We start from the raw sequence: 8,633 nt of genomic DNA on the forward strand, positions 1-8,633 counted from the left end.
ATCAAGCTGGAGAAGTCCAAAATGAAGTGCACTGATTTAAACCGTGTCGTCCTGTCACCGCTCGGCAGTAAGGAGCATCAATCTGTGGAGAAGCAGAAAACTAGGATGAATATAAGTACAGCTGTCACTCAAATACACAACACACACTGATAGGAAACCACATTCTGTTAGATTTGTTGAGCACATCAACCTACATGTTTTGACCGATATTGTGTGACCTGCATTTAGGTTGGATTTATGTTGCATATGTGTTTACAGCGCTCCTGGCACTCTTCCCTCTCTTCCAGGTTCTCCAATGGGGACCAGGACAGTCTGCCTCTTCTCCACCGAGAGGTCACCACTTTGACTTGCCCTTCTGTTTATTTTAGTGAAGTTAACTGTTGGACTGGGTTGATTGAGTTGAGGACGTTTCACTTCAATTCACAGAAGCTTCTTCTTAGCTCTTGTGGTCAGAATGTGACACTGTACCCAAGAGAGGTCTTAAGAGTCAGGCTCCTCCTAAGAGGAGCGAACCAAAACTGCCAACACCCACCTACTCAAGTTGTTTACTTTATCACTCAATTGGAAAGTCTTTGTTAAGCTCTGCTGCTGAGCCAGAGGGCGGAGACGACCCGTTAGCCTGATCTCAATAGGCCATCAGTTCGGTTTTCGGACATAAATTCACACAGCACGAACAACGCACCATAGACACTCACGTTACTTTGGTTATTTGTTATTTCGTTGAATGAAAGAAATAACATAAATTAAGATGTATTTGTGTCTATGTTTGCAACTGACTCTCCTCCAAGTCGACTTTCTCCCTCGGGAGATAACAATAAATAAATGAATCTGAATCTGAACAAAGAATAAACTCTATTTTGTCCAAACACTGAGCCAGTTGTGGCCAGGTCTGAAATCTGTTTGCCTCCCCCTTGTGGTCTAGTGCTCACGGACGCATCTTCAGTTTGGCACCATATCACAACACAAACCCATTCATTAAGCACTTACAGCCATCTTCTAATTTGCTACTCACTGAGTTCAGCTTTTCTTATGGATCTTTAATCAGACATTTATGTGCTTTATTCACACAGGGCTGAAATGTTTTATTTTGAGTCACATTTGTGGAGACTAACTGTGTATCACCTCTGCACTGAGACCAGGCTTCTCTTTACATGCTGTAGCTCAAAGATCTGTTCATCATTTGCTCATATTGTTGAGATGTTTACTTTTATAAGCACATAAACACTAAATCCACATTAGTGCCACATTTAGCTGAGCAACACTTCTCTTTTTCTATTTATGTCTGTGAAACAAAGTCACTGTGAGTGAGAGATTCTTGCTGAGAGAAGAACCGACCGAGCAGCCTGCACAGTGCGCAGCACACGTTGGTCGAGACACATGGAGTTCTAGCTGAGCGATGAACGTATTGTATTGGTCTGAAAATATCATTTATATATTGAGAGACGCCTCAGGGGCCGCACTAAACCTCCTGGGGGGCCAGATGCTGCTCGCGGGCCATATCCCTGGCATCTGTGAGCTACACCATAAGCCTTTTGGTGCAATGCAGTAATTTAAATGAAACATGCAACAGGTCTAACTCAGTTTGTGAGCTCAAACAGACCATGAAACAACTCCTGTGGCAATGTAGTCAAGAAGAAGCTCACCATTTTACTTTGAAACACTGCACTGGGCAATGAGGTTCAAACTTGCATCTAAAATTCTTACCAATATAGAATTCTGGCTGAAAGCTATTCGCTCAGATGCTGTGAAATTGTATTGACAAATATCTTGCACAATGCCACTACAGCCTCATTCAGCAGTTTTATCCTATAGCATACGTATATTTGTTTCCACTTGTGCTTTTCTATCCTATTTGTGCTTCTTACTTTTCATCTTATCATCTTGGTAACAGCCCAGTTCTTTAACTGTCCGCTGTTGACATTTATTTATCACAACATAGATTCCAGCCAGTGGAAATTGCCATTAACCCTGGCATTTTCTATCCAGGTGAGGTCATACAGATTACTGTTCAAAGCTGATATTTAGAATACTTCTGTCACTGACGAAGCACAGCACGTCAAAACATCTGCCCAGTCACATCTGTGTTTGCTATTTTGTTGCTATATCATCAGGACTTGTCTTGCTGTATGGGAAGTCATTTTTGTAATTAAAATATTGTGGGCTTTAACGAAGTTAGATACAAGAAACAGCCGTTGAAAATGAATTACCTACTATTTCATTCTTGTAATTTTAGGGGGTTGTTTACATACTGCAAAGGGGAACAGCTGAAACAAACAGAGCAGAAAAAGAACAAGGACTGACTGAGTTTTACCTGCAGATCACAGATACTTTCCTTTAATCAGAGAGTGTTTTGCCTGATGTGTAACTACAGTGATGAACAAGCACTTCATCCGGTGAGCCTCAGGAGACTGTTGAGAGCTGTGGTGTACGACAGGCGGGGGAGCGCTGAAGAAGAGCCTTTGTTTAATGAATTTAAACACATCCTACTATTGCCTTAAAGCTCGCAGATGTGCTGAGTGGAGATCAGCAGATGTGACATGCCCACTTGTGATTTCATTTGGGACATACAAGCGATTCCCTGCAGAACGCATTTACAAAAACCTCATGCTTTCGTAAAGTAACTAGGCCTTATTTGGTTTACAATAACAAACACAATTCCTTCAGGATTAGACAGTCATTTGTGAACACGACCATTGTAGGCTCAGTCCTATTGGGAGGGAGGAGTGGGTAAAAACTCTTTCGCCCTGTTTCTCTTTGATAGTCCTACATAAATGTTCACGATCTGGTGGGGGGAAAATCAACCCTGTTCAGTTTCCCGTTGAAACTGTTGAAATGGGGATGAGATAAGCCTGATGCAGTGACCACACAAGCTGTTTAAATAACGTGAATGGGTCCTGCCGCTGTCATCTGCAGAAAAGCAACCACAAAGCGGTAAAGGTTTCAGGCAAACAATACCGCGCAGTCTGCTGAGCTCTCATTGGGTTTATAATCTACATGATACAGAGACACCAGTGTGCACAACTCATTACACGGTGTGGATCTCAACATAACTAATGCACTTGAACGATCCAAAAGTGTCTGCTGCCTCTTCCACGACTGCTGTTTCGTAATGCTACTTCACAGATTGCAGCCAGCCCCGCGCGCACCTGAAGGAGCATCAATCACCGCGTCGCTTTGGCGCAAGACTTGTCTCGTGGGTTAATTAGAACTGTCATGCTGCCCGCACGAGGATCAATCGGCTGTTTGGGGAGAGGGATGGCTTTACGCGCGCTGCACCACCGCACACGGACTCCTCATGATGCCAGGGAAGCTTTGCCCACGTCACCGGAGGCAGAACTCGTAATCTTCAGGAATCTCTCAATGTCACGTTTGCAGAAGACTCATATTTAAGTTTTGAATAATCAATCATTCAGGCACGGGGTGGGTAGGCCTACTACAAACTGCAGCCTCCTGGACTCGCCGGAACTAAGTTTTCTTTAACTTCTGTATCAATCGCACACAGTAAGAGCTCATTCACCTGACGCTTCACTATCAGCACTTAACTCCATTTTGCATTTTAAATGAAGTGCAGCGCTGTGATAGGCAACCGATCAGTGCAACGCAAAACTAACAAAGGAGGACGAAAATAACTTACCTCCTCAGACGGACTATACGCATCGTCTGAAGTTGTATTCGTCTGTAACCCGGTCTGTTCTTCTCACAGGATTCACCGTCCTGTGAACCCGCGTTGTCGATGCAGCGCTGGCTGTACTGCAGTCCTGGGAGAGACGAGAGTCTGAGGAGGGAGGTATGAGGATGAGGAGGCGGGGTGTAGCCGGACTCGAGGCTGCATGACTGAGGCAGAATCAATAGCAGGCAGCTTGATCTCCTGGTTGCATCTTTACTAGGACGCTACTATGTGAGTGACTAACCTCCATCCACTGCTGATCACAGCGATTTTCCTTTTCTGTTAAAAGATTGAACGGGCTACATCATCACCCTAAAGCAACATGATTTATTTATTTATTTGATTATTTATTTTTTGCAATATCGTATAATTGTGTCCGCTTTCATACTGTATCAAGTAGCTTAGAATAGAAACTTATTGATAGAGCAAATGTGACCTGACGGGGGCGCAGGGGGGTGCATTATCTTACCATGATGTTACCATTTAAAACCAACAACGCCAGCCCAGCGTTATACTGGGCAAATGAAAATATCCCCACGCTTAAGGCACCACAGGTTCGTATTAACTTGGGACAGAGACAATAATACAGTCGGTTAATTTATTAACGTTTCGTTGCTTTGCCTTTAAAACATAGTTCGTCCATAGACAGGTTCACAGTTCCTTGAGTTACTGACAGGTATCATTTCATGTAGCTGTCAGTCAGTCCAATGCACAATGTCCATGTTACCAGTCCGATACGGGTCTCGACCACCACGAGACGCCGTGTGGCGGAGGAAGGACCAGGTGACAGACACGAGACAGAAAAGGGAGGCTCTCCCGCCGACCAGCAGCCTAGGAGGTTACAATATAATTAGTCTAACAGTATAAATCTACGTACATAACCGGGACAGTAAACGTGCACATACCGGGTGGCTGTGACACATCCAGACATGCACACACGCGAGGGCTACAGCCGCGACGCCGACCTCGCACAGCCGAGAAGCTACAAACAATGCTAGTGTTAGCTCAGCGCACAACTGATAGTTACGAACAATAATGATCTCATTGCCACTCACCGAGAGCACATGCTACACCGCATGCTCCGAACACTGGGCTTGACGCCTTGAGACAGTGACATTTCCTCTTTCTTAGCGACAATCTTCATACATGTTACACGAAGCTCTCACAGCCATGCTAGCTCCTGGTCGGCGGGTGACGTCACGGAGAGGAGAGGTCAGGTGGGACGAACAAAGGGGAATGCTGCCCTATTTATACCCCGCAGGCAACCACGCATCATTCATACTGCCACATTTCACCCCCCCAAAGGTATCGGCGTCCCGACGATAAAGTTTCATAAACCATCCATACTACATACGTGCAGAGTGGGAACGACACAGTGAGGCACTCCTCTTACAGGATGATCAAACCTCGACCACGCCCTGACGAACATACATAAGATCCGTGCATGCAGCTGCCTCATCTAAACACAAGATTCGATGCTGACGAGGGGCCCTTAAGGCTATAAGCTGAGCCATGCAAATGAACCACACCAAAATTCGCACCCTTATGATTCCTGCTTGGACTACACGGTGCAGTAATAACGGCCGCGTATGATACGCTGTCAGTAGTTGAGGAACAAGCGGGCCCTGCTGCTACAGCAGTCCCTACATCTCACCCTACCTACCGCTACCTGGATGGGTTTGAGCCATCCACTTTGAGGCAACCACTTGGCACTCACGTCACAGTTTAAAAACATTTAAAAGAGTAGCTGACCAAGTCACGCTTCAGACTGTCAGTGTCCTCGCGGTCCCATCCGTTCACCTGGGATACGCGAGATGCCCTTAAGGCCAATAACACGCCACACGGTTCCACGTACGACCAACTACTCTACCTCAGGACTCCCAACCTGGAACTTGTAGCGGCATCAACAGTACGCTGCGTTGAAGCTTGAAACCGGAGGCACGGACGCTGCCAACCCAACAGCGGCCCAACTGCCACACCCGACATTCCCACCCTGACGTCCAAGTTCTACAGAGCCTCCCTTTCTGCAAACAGACATTTGTTGTAACCAAAAAGTCAGTATAAATTTCAGGTATACAATACAATGCAGTTGTCTTGGTATTATTACGTGCCACAAGGTTAATTGTTACAGAAATAAAAACAGCACCTTCCATAATTCAAGTGCAGGGCCCACAAAAGCAAAATAAAACACAGCAAAACATGCACTGCAAAGAAAATAAAATGCACACCGTAGACCTACAACCAAATCACAGGTCAGAAAACCATTTTCTTCACACAATTTAGCCTTAGCTGCACTGTAACCAAGTACAATACATTTTCTCTTTACATGCTACAATACCTCAAAAAAAGAATACCAACTGATCAAGTCTCTGTCCGGATAAAGTTAATCCTGCCATACAAACGCCAAAATGTGACCTGACGGGGGCGCAGGGGGGTGCATTATCTTACCATGATGTTACCATTTAAAACCAACAACGCCAGCCCAGCGTTATACTGGGCAAATGAAAATATCCCCACGCTTAAGGCACCACAGGTTCGTATTAACTTGGGACAGAGACAATAATACAGTCGGTTAATTTATTAACGTTTCGTTGCTTTGCCTTTAAAACATAGTTCGTCCATAGACAGGTTCACAGTTCCTTGAGTTACTGACAGGTATCATTTCATGTAGCTGTCAGTCAGTCCAATGCACAATGTCCATGTTACCAGTCCGATACGGGTCTCGACCACCACGAGACGCCGTGTGGCGGAGGAAGGACCAGGTGACAGACACGAGACAGAAAAGGGAGGCTCTCCCGCCGACCAGCAGCCTAGGAGGTTACAATATAATTAGTCTAACAGTATAAATCTACGTACATAACCGGGACAGTAAACGTGCACATACCGGGTGGCTGTGACACATCCAGACATGCACACACGCGAGGGCTACAGCCGCGACGCCGACCTCGCACAGCCGAGAAGCTACAAACAATGCTAGTGTTAGCTCAGCGCACAACTGATAGTTACGAACAATAATGATCTCATTGCCACTCACCGAGAGCACATGCTACACCGCATGCTCCGAACACTGGGCTTGACGCCTTGAGACAGTGACATTTCCTCTTTCTTAGCGACAATCTTCATACATGTTACACGAAGCTCTCACAGCCATGCTAGCTCCTGGTCGGCGGGTGACGTCACGGAGAGGAGAGGTCAGGTGGGACGAACAAAGGGGAATGCTGCCCTATTTATACCCCGCAGGCAACCACGCATCATTCATACTGCCACACATATTTTAAACACAATGTGCTTAGCAGAGACAGTGCTGAAACATCACCAAACCCCATGATATTACAAAAAAATATCTGGCTTGCCTTAATTACATCTTCGAGTCCCGTATGTATCCATGAATATGCACTGTTCCTCATGACAGAATTATCAGTTGGATCTGAGGGACCTACTGGATGCAGAAGTGACCAATAATTCTTTCATATGCTCTATATTTAGGGGTGTTGCCATTTAGTGCTTTGAAGGAGCAGTGGGGTCTTTGAGTGAGTTCTCAAGAAGTAAGTGTATTATTATAGAATATAATAGAATACTTTCTGGTTTGTGTCAGAATACCACCCTCTACTGTACTACTGTACCACCCTCACCCTACACTCATGCACTCCTCTCATCGTACATGTTTCGTGCATATTCTGTATAATGCAAAGCATTGTCATTGTCAATGGGCGTCTGATCTAGGACCCCTACCATGTAGAAATGGTAGCATGAATACATGCAGCAGAGTTTTGAGCGAACCCAGACTAATAATCTAATAAATATAGGCTATGTTGTGGATACGTCTCAAAAATGGATGAAAAACTCTCTGATTTTGTGCTGAATCTTACTGTTTCAGAACTGCACTTGTCTGGATGTTTGATGTTTTGGAGTAAGTGCTCCAATGATCAGGGTAGGTTGACCACCTGTCCCTCTTTTCGTTGTACTGCACTTCAACCTTTGCATTACATGACCTCTACCACTTCCACTACTAGATGAGGGGCACCACTGTTTTCATCACCTCCAAGCCTTCTCCAGCTCGGCTTGCTATTCCTATTGCTATAGTGACGCTATAGTGACGCTATAGTGACGCTATAGTGACGCTATAGTGACGCTATAGTGACGCTATGGTGACGCTATAGTGACGCTATAGTGACGCTATAGTGACGCTGTAGTGACGCTATAGTGACGCTGTAGTGACGCTATAGTGACGCTGTAGTGACGCTATAGTGACGCTATAGTGACGCTGTAGTGACGCTATAGTGACGCTATAGTGACGCTATAGTGACGCTGTAGTGACGCTGTAGTGACGCTGTAGTGACGCTATAGTGACGCTATAGTGACGCTGTAGTGACGCTATAGTGACGCTATAGTGACGCTATAGTGACGCTATAGTGACGCTATAGTGACGCTATAGTGACGCTGTAGTGACGCTATAGTGACGCTGTAGTGACGCTATAGTGACGCTATAGTGACGCTGTAGTGACGCTATAGTGACGCTATAGTGACGCTATAGTGACGCTATAGTGACGCTGTAGTGACGCTATGGTGACGCTATAGTGACGCTATAGTGACGCTATAGTGACGCTATAGTGACGCTATAGTGACGCTGTAGTGACGCTATAGTGACGCTATAGTGACGCTATAGTGACGCTGTAGTGACGCTATGGTGACGCTATAGTGACGCTATAGTGACGCTATAGTGACGCTATAGTGACGCTATAGTGACGCTATGGTGACGCTATAGTGACGCTATAGTGACGCTATAGTGACGCTATAGTGACGCTATAGTGACGCTATAGTGACGCTATAGTGACGCTATAGTGACGCTATAGTGACGCTATAGTGACGCTGTAGTGACGCTATAGTGACGCTGTAGTGACGCTATAGTGACGCTATAGTGACGCTATAGTGACGCTATAGTGACGCTATGGTGACGCTATAGTGA

At 45.5% G+C, this 8,633-nt stretch overlaps 3 long non-coding RNA genes across 3 annotated transcripts; all 3 read right to left on the reverse strand.

The window, feature by feature from the left end:
• Window positions 1-5: 5 nt before the first annotated feature.
• Window positions 6-3,973, reverse strand: LOC306983193. Its single transcript, XR_013794267.1, has 2 exons — window positions 3,635-3,973; window positions 6-82 (listed from the first exon to the last, which is right to left on the reverse strand). It is a non-coding gene; the product is annotated as an uncharacterized lncRNA (long non-coding RNA).
• A 288-nt stretch (window positions 3,974-4,261) lies between these two features.
• Window positions 4,262-4,858, reverse strand: LOC306981242. Its single transcript, XR_013794091.1, has 3 exons — window positions 4,723-4,858; window positions 4,573-4,649; window positions 4,262-4,498 (listed from the first exon to the last, which is right to left on the reverse strand). It is a non-coding gene; the product is annotated as an uncharacterized lncRNA (long non-coding RNA).
• A 1,203-nt stretch (window positions 4,859-6,061) lies between these two features.
• LOC306959694 lies at window positions 6,062-6,837 on the reverse strand. Its single transcript, XR_013792639.1, has 3 exons — window positions 6,702-6,837; window positions 6,552-6,628; window positions 6,062-6,477 (listed from the first exon to the last, which is right to left on the reverse strand). It is a non-coding gene; the product is annotated as an uncharacterized lncRNA (long non-coding RNA).
• Window positions 6,838-8,633: the final 1,796 nt, after the last annotated feature.

Source organism: Gobius niger (assembly GCF_951799975.1).
Source record: "Gobius niger genome assembly, chromosome: 2".
Taxonomy (NCBI): Eukaryota; Metazoa; Chordata; class Actinopteri; order Gobiiformes; family Gobiidae; genus Gobius; species Gobius niger.